The sequence below is a fragment of the Nicotiana sylvestris genome, chromosome 10 (genome assembly GCF_000393655.2).
Source record: "Nicotiana sylvestris chromosome 10, ASM39365v2, whole genome shotgun sequence".
NCBI lineage: Eukaryota > Viridiplantae > Streptophyta > Magnoliopsida > Solanales > Solanaceae > Nicotiana > Nicotiana sylvestris.
In genome coordinates, this window is record NC_091066.1 from 47,153,800 (window position 1) to 47,164,484 (window position 10,685).

The window sequence follows — 10,685 nt, forward strand, 5'->3', positions numbered from 1 at the left end:
AAGTAAAAACAGTGTGAATACAAAATACAAAGGTGACTCTGAAGCCCGTGAACGCAGCAACAAATTTACCTTGAGTCTTCCCAGCAAGAATCCGCTCAGCTACTAACGATCAAACACCTGAATCTGTACAAAATAATATACAGAAGTATAGTATGAGCACACCACAGCGGTGCCCAGTAAGTATCAAGGCTAACCTCGGTGGAGTAGTGACGAGGAACAGTCGAGACACCCGCTGGTCTAATAAACTGAACAAGTATAAGTATTGTCACGACCCAGATTTCTCACTGTCGGGACCGTGATAGCACCTAACATCGTACTCGCTAGGCAAGCCAACGTTAGAGTTATATTCATCTATTCCTTTACATTTTCATAATTTAAAATTAACAAGACTATTTCGAATAGGAATAAATGCGGAAGTACATATTAAACCGATTATCTATATGCTATTAAAATATTGAAACTATTATCACCCAGAAACTGATGTCATAATCCACAAACTTTCTATGAATTACTACAAATACTGGTTTGAAAGAAAAGTACATCTGTCTCGAAAGAAAATAAAACAAAAATGTAGAACATACGAGGGGACGCCAGAGCCTACGAACGTCTGCAGGACTACGTTGGGTCTCCTTGATGAATGCTTGCAACCGACCTCTCGATCAGCCACAACCAGCTCCAAAATCTACATAGAAAGTACAGAGTGCAGTATCAGTACAACCGACCCCATGTACTTGTAAGTGCCAAGTCTAACCTCGACGAGCTAGTGACGAGGCTAAGGGGAGGCATTTACAATATAATCTGCATCCAGTTAATAATAAAGAAAAAGGAAGTATGGAACGAAATAGAACAGTAATTTATAGTAAATTAAATACAGAACTCAATTATCCTGTCAGTACTCAGCTATAACCAATCCTTAAGAGAGTTACACTGCTACAGAATAAAATCACAACAGAGAAAAAATACATAAACAATAAAATGATGCGGCGCACATCCCGATCCCACCATATAATTAGGAACAATATGAATATTTATCCTTATTACTCCTAGTTGCGGTGTACAACCCGATCCCACCAGTCTACCCTTATTACTCCTCAATATATTACCCTTATTTTTCCTGTTGCGGCGTGCAACCCGATCCCACCTGTCCACCCTTATTACTCCTTGTTGCGGCGCGCAACCCGATCCCACCAAACAATCACATTTCACCTTATTCCTCTTATTGTGGCGTGCAACCCGATCCTACCATATCAGTACCAATCACACATTAAGAACAAGTATTTCACAATTTAGCTCAAACTCTTCATAACACTTACGCCTCAACCAAATCAACGGAAATCTATATAATTATGAAATCCCATCAATTATTACTATACAGCGAGACCAACCAAAATATATCATGAAATACCAATAAACCAACTTAAGCCAATAATGTAATACAATGAAACTACGGAACAATTAATACCTGTCACACCTCCTTTTTTTCGAGGGGGATAGGGAAGTTTTTCCAATTAAAGTGACATAAATCAAAATGAGATTATTTATTTATTTAGAGTCGCCACTTGAGATAATTTATGGTGTCCCAAGTCATTGGTTTATTTTAAAATTCAAATCGAGGAAGTTTGATTCTATTTATGGTCAGCGAACATAAAAGACCGGATAAGAAATTTTGTTAACCCGAGAGAAGGTGTGAGGTACTTTCGAGTTCCGTGATTTTAGCACGGTCACTCAACTACTAATAATTAGCCTAATTATCTGATTAATTACATGTTTTAAACCTATTGTGCATTTTTTGACTTTTTTCAATCGCTTTTAATTATTTACTGCATTTTAAACTTGTATGGAATTAATTTGAGACGAGTTACATTGTCGTGCACTCATTGTTTTATACATATCGCAAATCGCGCCACGTGAAATGCACCAGCAATCAACAATGTGTTATTTTTATTATTGTTCTAAGTTGTGGTCGGGTCACATGAAATGTGCACCCGAATTGGGATTATGTATTATGACTATGCCACGGGAATCGTACCCATAGTCATGATGATTTATTTAAACGCGCCTAAAACAAACTATGATATTCGAGATTTAGTGAATTTCCTAAAAATTTTGACAATATCCCAACATTCAAACATTGGCCATCTAAACAAACTGCATTTATACATTAAATGAATTTAATACACTCACAAAACTGATGCCTATATATCAAACAAATGCTACATCACTAAAAAATTTATAAGAAATGTCCACTATCAAAATGACGCTACAGTTAAATCATAAGAAGCCAACCAACCATTTTCTCATAGTGAATCTCTAAAATCGATAATGAACTCAATAATTTCACCTCATTCAAACTCTGAGAATTAAGGTATGTAGAAGAACAACTATCAGTACAACTGGAGGCTTCACTCTTCCAAGAAGAAACAAAAAAGTAATGACACCAATCAGTTAATTTCAAAAGTTTTCTTATTTTAAAGAGTAAGCATAAGAGACTCAAATTTTAATTCCTCTCCACATTTCAAACACATCACATTACTTCAACAAACACACACAAAAAAATACGAAAATAGCTATCAAATAATCGTAGGAATGAAACTAATGAAACACGAACAATTCCATACAATTCTTATCCAAGCAAATCTGAAATTTATATCATTCAACCAAAATGTAGTACCTGATTGCAGCAGAATAACACAAGAAGGAAATGGATCTCTGGCTTTGAAAATGAACTAATGATAAAGATCAAGCTCAGCAAAAAAGAAGCCACAAAAATCAGCAGAAAACCCGAGCAAGTCCCATCTTCAACAACTTTTATAAACACACAACGAGAAGGATTTGAACTTTAAAAATTCCAGTAATTAAATTTTCTTCAATCTTTATTTCTTCTGCTTTTCCAATGTTGTATTTTCCAAATCAGACTTTGATGCTTAACTCTAAGCTCCAAACAACTTTTGTAAACCCAGAATATGTATTTTATTTTTTAGATTTGTTCCTCCCCCCCCCCCCTTTCGTGTGTGTGTGTGTTTATCAGAGAAGTGAGGGAGTGTGAGGGGTTAGATGTGAGAATGAAGAAGGAGAGGAGTCTGGTTCTTGGTGATGGCGAAAATGGCGGCTAGGATCTGCTGAAGAACGTGGGGGTAAGGGTCTATTCTTCTCTGAGAGAATAGAGGGGCGACACTAGGTTCGGGGGGGGGGGGGGAGGTCCGATCTCTTAGGTTAGAGAGAGAGGCGCTGCTTTGGTTATTTTCGATGGGAAGGAGGGGTCTGATTGTTGTCTTCTTTAGGGTTTTGAAAAGAGGTGTTTTAATGAGAGGGGGGAGTATTGGGCCAGCGGGTCGGACATAGTATTGGGGTTGGGATGGATGTTTAAAGCAAATTAGATTTTGGGCTTCAAAATAAGCTGGCCCAAACGAAATTAAAAGACCAAATCTACTTCTTTTTTCTTTGTTTTTCTTTTAATTTTAAATTCTAACAAATTAAATCCTAAATTAAAACCTAACTTAAATCTAGTTAGCAAAATTAAATCTATTTATCTATTAGCAAATGCATGTAATATTTTAAAAATATTTTATTTGATTTTTATGTATTAATTCTAACAATTAAAGAGTAGTAATTCCTAATGTGCAAATTAAACCTAAGATGGCATGAAATCAAAATGTGGCAATTTTTTATGATTTTTCTATGATTTTAAGATATAAAATACAACAAAATAAAGAAAAACTCCTAAAATCCATTAAAATATTTTTAGGAGTTATTTTCATGCGGGACAAAAATTAGGTGCTCACAGCTGTCCCTCTTTGCTCGGAAACACGAAGAGTTTTTGGGCAGAGATAAAGTGAGCAATTATGAGCAATTTTTGCATGTTTGACACTCCATGGGAAGCTTCTTTTTTTCGAAAAAATCTAACCGAACCTTGCTTCGGAGGTTGCCTACATATCCTTGACTATAAAAGAATCAGGTCAGTGTAGTTCAGAAAGTTTTGGTAGCTGGAACTACCGATTAGCTGTGATTTCACTATTGTTGCTGCTATTTCTACTTGCTGAGCTCTTTATTACACCAAAATCAAAATTAAAGCTAAACTAAGCCTATCAGCTATGAGTTACAAGATTCCTATCTATAAATCTTCTGAAGCTTGATCTTCAGTCCTGGCTGGTTCTTCATGTGGACTCTGATCTGAATCTTGATGCTTGTTAGCTGCTGGTGCTGGTTCATTCTTTTTCAGCTTCTCGGATCAAGGCGGGACATGCAAAACTTGTGACTTCAATCATGTCTTGAGCAGTCTACATCTTTGCTCTGCTTCTGCACTTTAAGTTCACTTCTTTTTCTTTTTCTTCATTTTCTTTTATTCTGGACTGAGACTTCTTCTTTTAGTCATCTCGAACCCTGTGCCTCGCGGTATAACCTGTTCAAGCACCAAAAGAAACGAACGAAATTTTTCTACCTCAATTTTCACTAGGAAAATTTTGTGAGTTATTTGTAACCAAAACTCTATACTACTTCATTATTGAAAGCAATAAAAGTCGGGGTTGTGTATCCTTGGGAAAAAGAGATTAGGGAGTGGTGACTCTATATTTAGAATAAAATCAACTAAGGATTGGAGACCCTATTATTGGAAAATCATCAACTAGGGAGTGGTGACCCTATGTTGGCATCATGTTATGCTGGCATTAACTAGGGAGTGGATACCCTATATTGACATCAACTATGAGTGGTGACTCTATGTTGGCATCAGGTTATGTTGGCATCAGGTTATGCTGACATCAACTAGGGAGTGGAGACTCTATGTTGGCATCAACTAGAGAGTGGTGACCATATGTTGGCATCAGGTTATGCTGGCATAAACTAGGGAGTGGAGACCCTATGTTGGCATTAACTAGGGAGTGATGACCCTATGTTGGCATCATATTATGCTGGCATCAGGTTATACTAGCATCAACTAGGGAGTGGTGACCCTACGTTGGCATCAACTAGGGAGTGGAGACCCTATGTTGTAAAATCATCAGGTTATGCTGGCATCAATTAGGGAGTGGAGACCCTATGTTGGAAAATCATCAGGTTATGATGGCATCAACTAGGGAGTGTAGACCTTATATTAAATCATCAGGTTATGCTGGCATCAACTAGGGAATAGAGACCCTATGTTGGAAAATCATCAGGTTATGCTGGCATCAACTAGGGAATGGAGATCCTATGTTGGAAAATCATCAAATAGGAAGTGGTGACCCTATTTTGGCATCAATTAGGGAGTAGTGACCCTATGTTGGTATCAGGTTATGCTCACATCAGGTTATGCTGGCATCAACTAGGGAGTGAAGACCCTATGTTGGCATTACTAGGGAGTGATGACCATATGTTAGAAGTTGGTATCAGGTTATGCTGGCATCATCTAGGGAGTGGAGACCCTATGTTAGAAAAACGACTAGGGAGTGTAGACCCTATGTTTAAAATAAAACCCTATATTGGAAAAAACGCAGCTAGGGATTGGAGACCCTATACTACCATGATTTTGAACTTTTCTTCTTTTCTTTCTTTTCATTTCATTTCATTTTTTTTAATCATTCATTTTTTTATATTTTATTTTATTTAAGACAGTGAGTAAAATGCAGGAAAGAATTTTGGAGGATACTTCCCGTTTTGGGTTGTTGCTGCAAAGCTGTTTCTAGCCCTTGCGCAGTTTCTATTTGGTCATACCTGTTTCTTGCGAGGTTGCTTTTGGATTGAACCTATTTCTTATTTTTTCAAACAAAAAACAACTTGTCAGTTTGAAATAGTGGTTGGTTTTGTGGCCTTGGTTTCAGCCACTTGATCTCGGCCCTTTCAAGTGCAACTGATTGCATCCTGAATACTGATTGCATTTCTGACCCTGAAGAACCTCTGATTATTCCAAACTTTGCCATGATGGTTGGCTGGTAGGACTCAACCTTTTTGACTTTATTTTGCTTTTGTAGGCCTTTCCCTTCTAACTTGTGTTTTTTTTTGTTTTTTTCTTTTTTTTAACTTCAGAGCATTGGGGAACTTTTGACTCCTCAAACTTTGTCACAACGGCTAGTCGCATGGGACTTAACATTTTCCAACTTTATTTTGCCTTCATAGGCCTTTCATTTCTGGCTTCTTTCTTCCAACTTCAATTTCAGAGCATTTGGGGTACATTGGATTTTCAAACCATTGCGAGACGGTTGGCCACGTGGGACTCAACCTTTCCAATTTCATTTGCCTTTATAGGCACTTCAATTTAAGTTTTTCCTTCCAAGAGTTTTATTTCGAAGCACCGACTGCCATGGCCAGTCGAGGTCAACTTGATGCCCCTGACGAGGCTGGGTTCCCTTTTTGCATATTAGCTTGTAGTAAGTGAGAGACTTGTAAATCAGTCTTACCATCCTTTCTTTGCTTTAGTTTCGGAATAGAGTTAGATCGAAAGGGATTCAAAGAACTAAAACAAACAATGGAATGGACAAATGAATTTAGACAAAAGGTATCCCTTTCATGGAAAGGAAAGAAGGGATTATCTAGAGTACATGCGGACTTCAATGAGCATGACATGCCTTTTGGACTGGATGCCTGATTCGTGCAAACCGTCCGACTCTTAAAAATTCATCACAACTTTTACCTCGAAACCGAGAAACCTTGCCCAGGACTGTGTCAATGTCAGTGACTAAAGATCCTCTTTTTTTATCAGTGGTGCCTTTTGTGGGTTTTCACGAGCTGACCTCTCTCATTTCTTTTCTCACCATCTCCTTGTAGTGCTCTTTGCGAGTTTTCACTAACAAGACTGTCTCATTTTAGTTTCTCTACTTACCATCGTCTTACGTTTCCGTAGGGGTTTTCACTAGTAAGACTCTCTCATTTCATTTCTCTTATTTGGTTGTATCAAATCCAAGTAACTGTATCCTCCAATTTTGAACATCTTTACCGATTGATCGGAAGGAGTTGAACATGATTTGGGGTAAAAAATTTTTGGATTGAATTACAACTTTGGAACCTTTCAGGCGTAACCATCGCGAACCATTATAACTTCTGCCCCAGTTTCAACTTTCGGGGGAATTTGAATTTTTTTTTGCTGTGACTGAACCCTAGAGAGAGGCTGCCTATGTATCCTTTCAGAATCAAGTCGAACGTAGTTCGAGGAACTTTATTTTTGATTTTCTTTTATTTTTCTTCTATTTTGTTTTCTTTTCTCTTTCTTTTTCACCCTTTTCCATTTTTTTATTTCATTTTCTTTGTCATTTCATCCTTTTTTTTGAATCTTTCTTTTTCTTATCTTTTTTATCATTTTATTTTTATTTTTCATTCATTTCATTTTTCTCAATAATAACTTCCAAGTTCTAAAGAGGGTGATCAAAGAATGGGAGCCGACTCAAAAGGTTTGTAAAGGGTTGAATATTTGAATAATGAGAAAGAAAGCTTTCTTCATCCCAACCAGAGAATATTAACGCTATATGGAGGATCCAACATAGTATCTTTTGACTGCATTTGCATTGACAGTTGTTTCTGGGACATTTCGTTCGATGTGTCCCAAGTACAACGCACTCTTGTTGCAATGTATGGACCTTTCCAATCTGGAACCAAATTTTCTTTAGCTATTCCGAGTCTTTGCTTTATTTCCTTAAACTTATCTTCATTGCATTCTGATTCTTGACTCATTACTTCGAAGTCTGACAACGTTTTAGGATCTGGGCATGAAGTCCGCAAGCATGTCATGTTATTGAAATCTACATTTAACATAACTAAACAGAGAACAAGAAAAGTGAAATTATAAAAAGAGATATTCCTAGACAATGAAATATTAATTTCATTTGATTTTTGATTTTTTTCGAATTTCAAAGATAGAAGGGTCTACATCAAAAAGAAAGACAACAAAGTAGAACATCCGGATCACACCCTGAGATAATCCGGACGCAGAAAGGATAGCAAGACTAGCTACCGAGACTCCCGTCTGATGGGAAACTTTCAGGCTTCACGACCGTTTTTTAGCTTTTCTTCTGTCTCGATAATGGCTGCAATGGCCTTTAGTACCGGATCAAATTCTTCATCTTCACAAATCATTCCGACTATTGGCCCATTTGTTAAAGTAGGCAGAGGATTGTTCATCATATTAAGAGCCTCTTCGTCCTGAAGAAAGATTCTTTCAGCTTCAATCAAGTTTTCAACTGCCCTTTTGAGGATCCAACAGTCCTCCGTACCGTGTCCCACTGCTCCAGAGTGGTATTCACATATAGCATCAGCTCGGTGCAAGGGGGACTCGGGGTTCGGCCGGTTCGGGGACACTGACTGCAATAGATTTAGCCCGATTAGCTTTTGGAATAAGCTTGAATACGATTCACCAATAGGGGTGAATTGATTTTTTCTGAAAGGCTCTCTTGGGCGAGGATAGTATTGGGGATCATTTGGTTGAGGATTATATGGAGCTTGGTAAGGATGGGCATTTCTGGGAGGTGGAGCTCGATTTTGTGTATAATGTTGTGGTCGTGTGTAAGATTGCACATGCATCACTGCATGGGGAGGCAGTGTCATGGCATAAGCAGAATCTTGAAGGGGATAATAGTGTGGTGGGACCATAGGAGGCACATATGATTGGCTGAATGATCTGCGGCCCCCCTCGAGCTTGAAACCATCATGGCTCCCTCTTTACTCCCATTTCTGTTCATTAAACTCTCCGAACCATTCCGAGCAGCCTGTGATGTGGCCTTAAAAGTAGCATGACTCAAGATTTGCCATGTTTTTAAACCGTTTTCAACCATTTCCCCAATTTTGATAGCCTCAGCGAACGGGTTACCCAAAGCAAACATCATGTTCTGGAAGTAGTCCGCCTCTAGGGCCTGTAGAAAGACCGTGACCATTTCAATTTCGTCCATTTGAGGCTTTACCCTGGCAGCTTGCTCACGCCATTTGACAGCATATTCGTGGAAACTTTTCACGATTTTCTTTTTCAAATTGGACAAAGAGTTTCTGTTGGGAGCGATGTCCACAATATAGTGGAACTGGCAGACAAAATCTCGGGCCATATCATCCCACACATGCCAATGAGCAATTTCTTGATCCGTATACCATTCAGAAGTGATTTCGGTGAGGCTTTCCCCAAAATAGGCCATTAGCAACTCCTCTTTTCCACCAGCGCCTCTCAACTGGTTACAATATCGTTTCAGGTGAGAGACCAGGTCTCCGTGCCCATCGTACTTTTCAAATTTTGGCATCTTGAAGCCAGCTGGCAAGTAGACATGGCGAAACATACAGAGGTCAGAGTATGAGACACTCTTTTTGCCACTCAGACCTTGCATGTTTTTCATCATTTGTTCTAGGCTTTTCATCTTCCGAGACATTTCCTCTTGCTCGAGATTTTTAACAATCTTTCCTTGAGTGAAAGAGTACGGGGTCACATATGTTATTTCTGATTGAAGCCTTGGACCCTGAAAGGTAAACATTGGAGGTTCAATATACGGTCGTGGTAAAGTTGGTTGTGCTCTAGTGTAGACTGGTGCTGCAGAGAACAATATTGGAGGTGCCATGGAAACTGGTGCCTGGTGGCGAACCATAGAAGGCATGCCAGGATCATTGGACGGCATTGGAGGGTACCTGCATGGGATGAGAGGGTTGGGCACAGGGGCGTTGGTAACCTCACCTGACCTGGGGATCAACTCAGGGAATCCAGGGATTGCACTTGGCAGTTTCCTACTATTAGACCAAGCGTCCCACATTTCCAATATGCGAAAACGCATCATCCTATTCTCTTCAGCAGCTGCTGATTCTAGTTATGGAATAGTCGGTGCTGGGCTATCCTCAAGATCAATGATTTGTAGATAGCTTTCTGAGGCCATAGGAACCTTTGTTTTGGATCTTGTGAAGTAAGAATGGGAAGCTAGATTACCAACAAAACCAACCACCTAAACAAAACCAGGCTAATTTGCACACCCAACAACCTTGTTAGTTTTGAGACGCTTAACAGATAGGAAATCGCACATTGGGATGCAATGCACCTAAACAATTAAACATTTCTACTCTGTGTTTGAACGAGTTGCATGTTTCATCACGGCCTTAACTAACCCTATTTTTCAATCTGCACCTTTTTTCTTCATTTCTGCCTCTCTCTAATCACTCTTGATTTTTGTTTTGTTTTTGTCGCTCTTTTATTTTGGCACTGTCTTTCTCTCTCTCTCTCTCTCTCTCTCTCTCTCTCTCTCTATTTCTCTCTATTTTGTTACTCTTTTATTTTACGTTGCTCTTTTTTTTTGTCATTTTTTCTTTCTTTTTAACTCAATTTTTTCTTTCTTGATTTTTTTGGTTTTATTATTCACTCAATTTATTTATGGCAATGATCGAATTCGACGGGGATTGCCTACGTATCATGACGTTGAATGTCAAATCATGTGTAGTTCGGGAAAATTAGGAATGGAGTAAATAAACTAACTCTCTCTTTTACTTTTTATAACACTCAAACAATGAAAGCGTTTACAAAAGGAACATAACTTTTTTTTTGCATTTTATTTTTTTAATTGAATATTCGAAAGAAAGGCTATTAAGGAGGAAAAAAATATTTTTGGATTTTTTATTTTTATTTTTGATTTTGTTTTGGTTTTTTGAAATTTTTGAAAGAAATGCTTCTAAAGAAGAATTTCTTTTTTCAATTTTCATTTGTTTGTTTGTTTTTTTTTTCTGAGAATTTTTGAAAAGAAAGACTTCTAAAGAAAAAAGAA

At 38.1% G+C, this 10,685-nt stretch overlaps 1 long non-coding RNA gene across 1 annotated transcript; it reads right to left on the reverse strand.

The window, feature by feature from the left end:
• Positions 1-417: 417 nt before the first annotated feature.
• On the reverse strand, positions 418-3,276 carry LOC104215092 (uncharacterized). The gene is made up of 2 exons (XR_708078.2): positions 2,672-3,276; positions 418-682 (listed from the first exon to the last, which is right to left on the reverse strand). It is a non-coding gene; the product is annotated as an uncharacterized lncRNA (long non-coding RNA).
• Between the last annotated feature and the right edge of the window lie 7,409 nt (positions 3,277-10,685).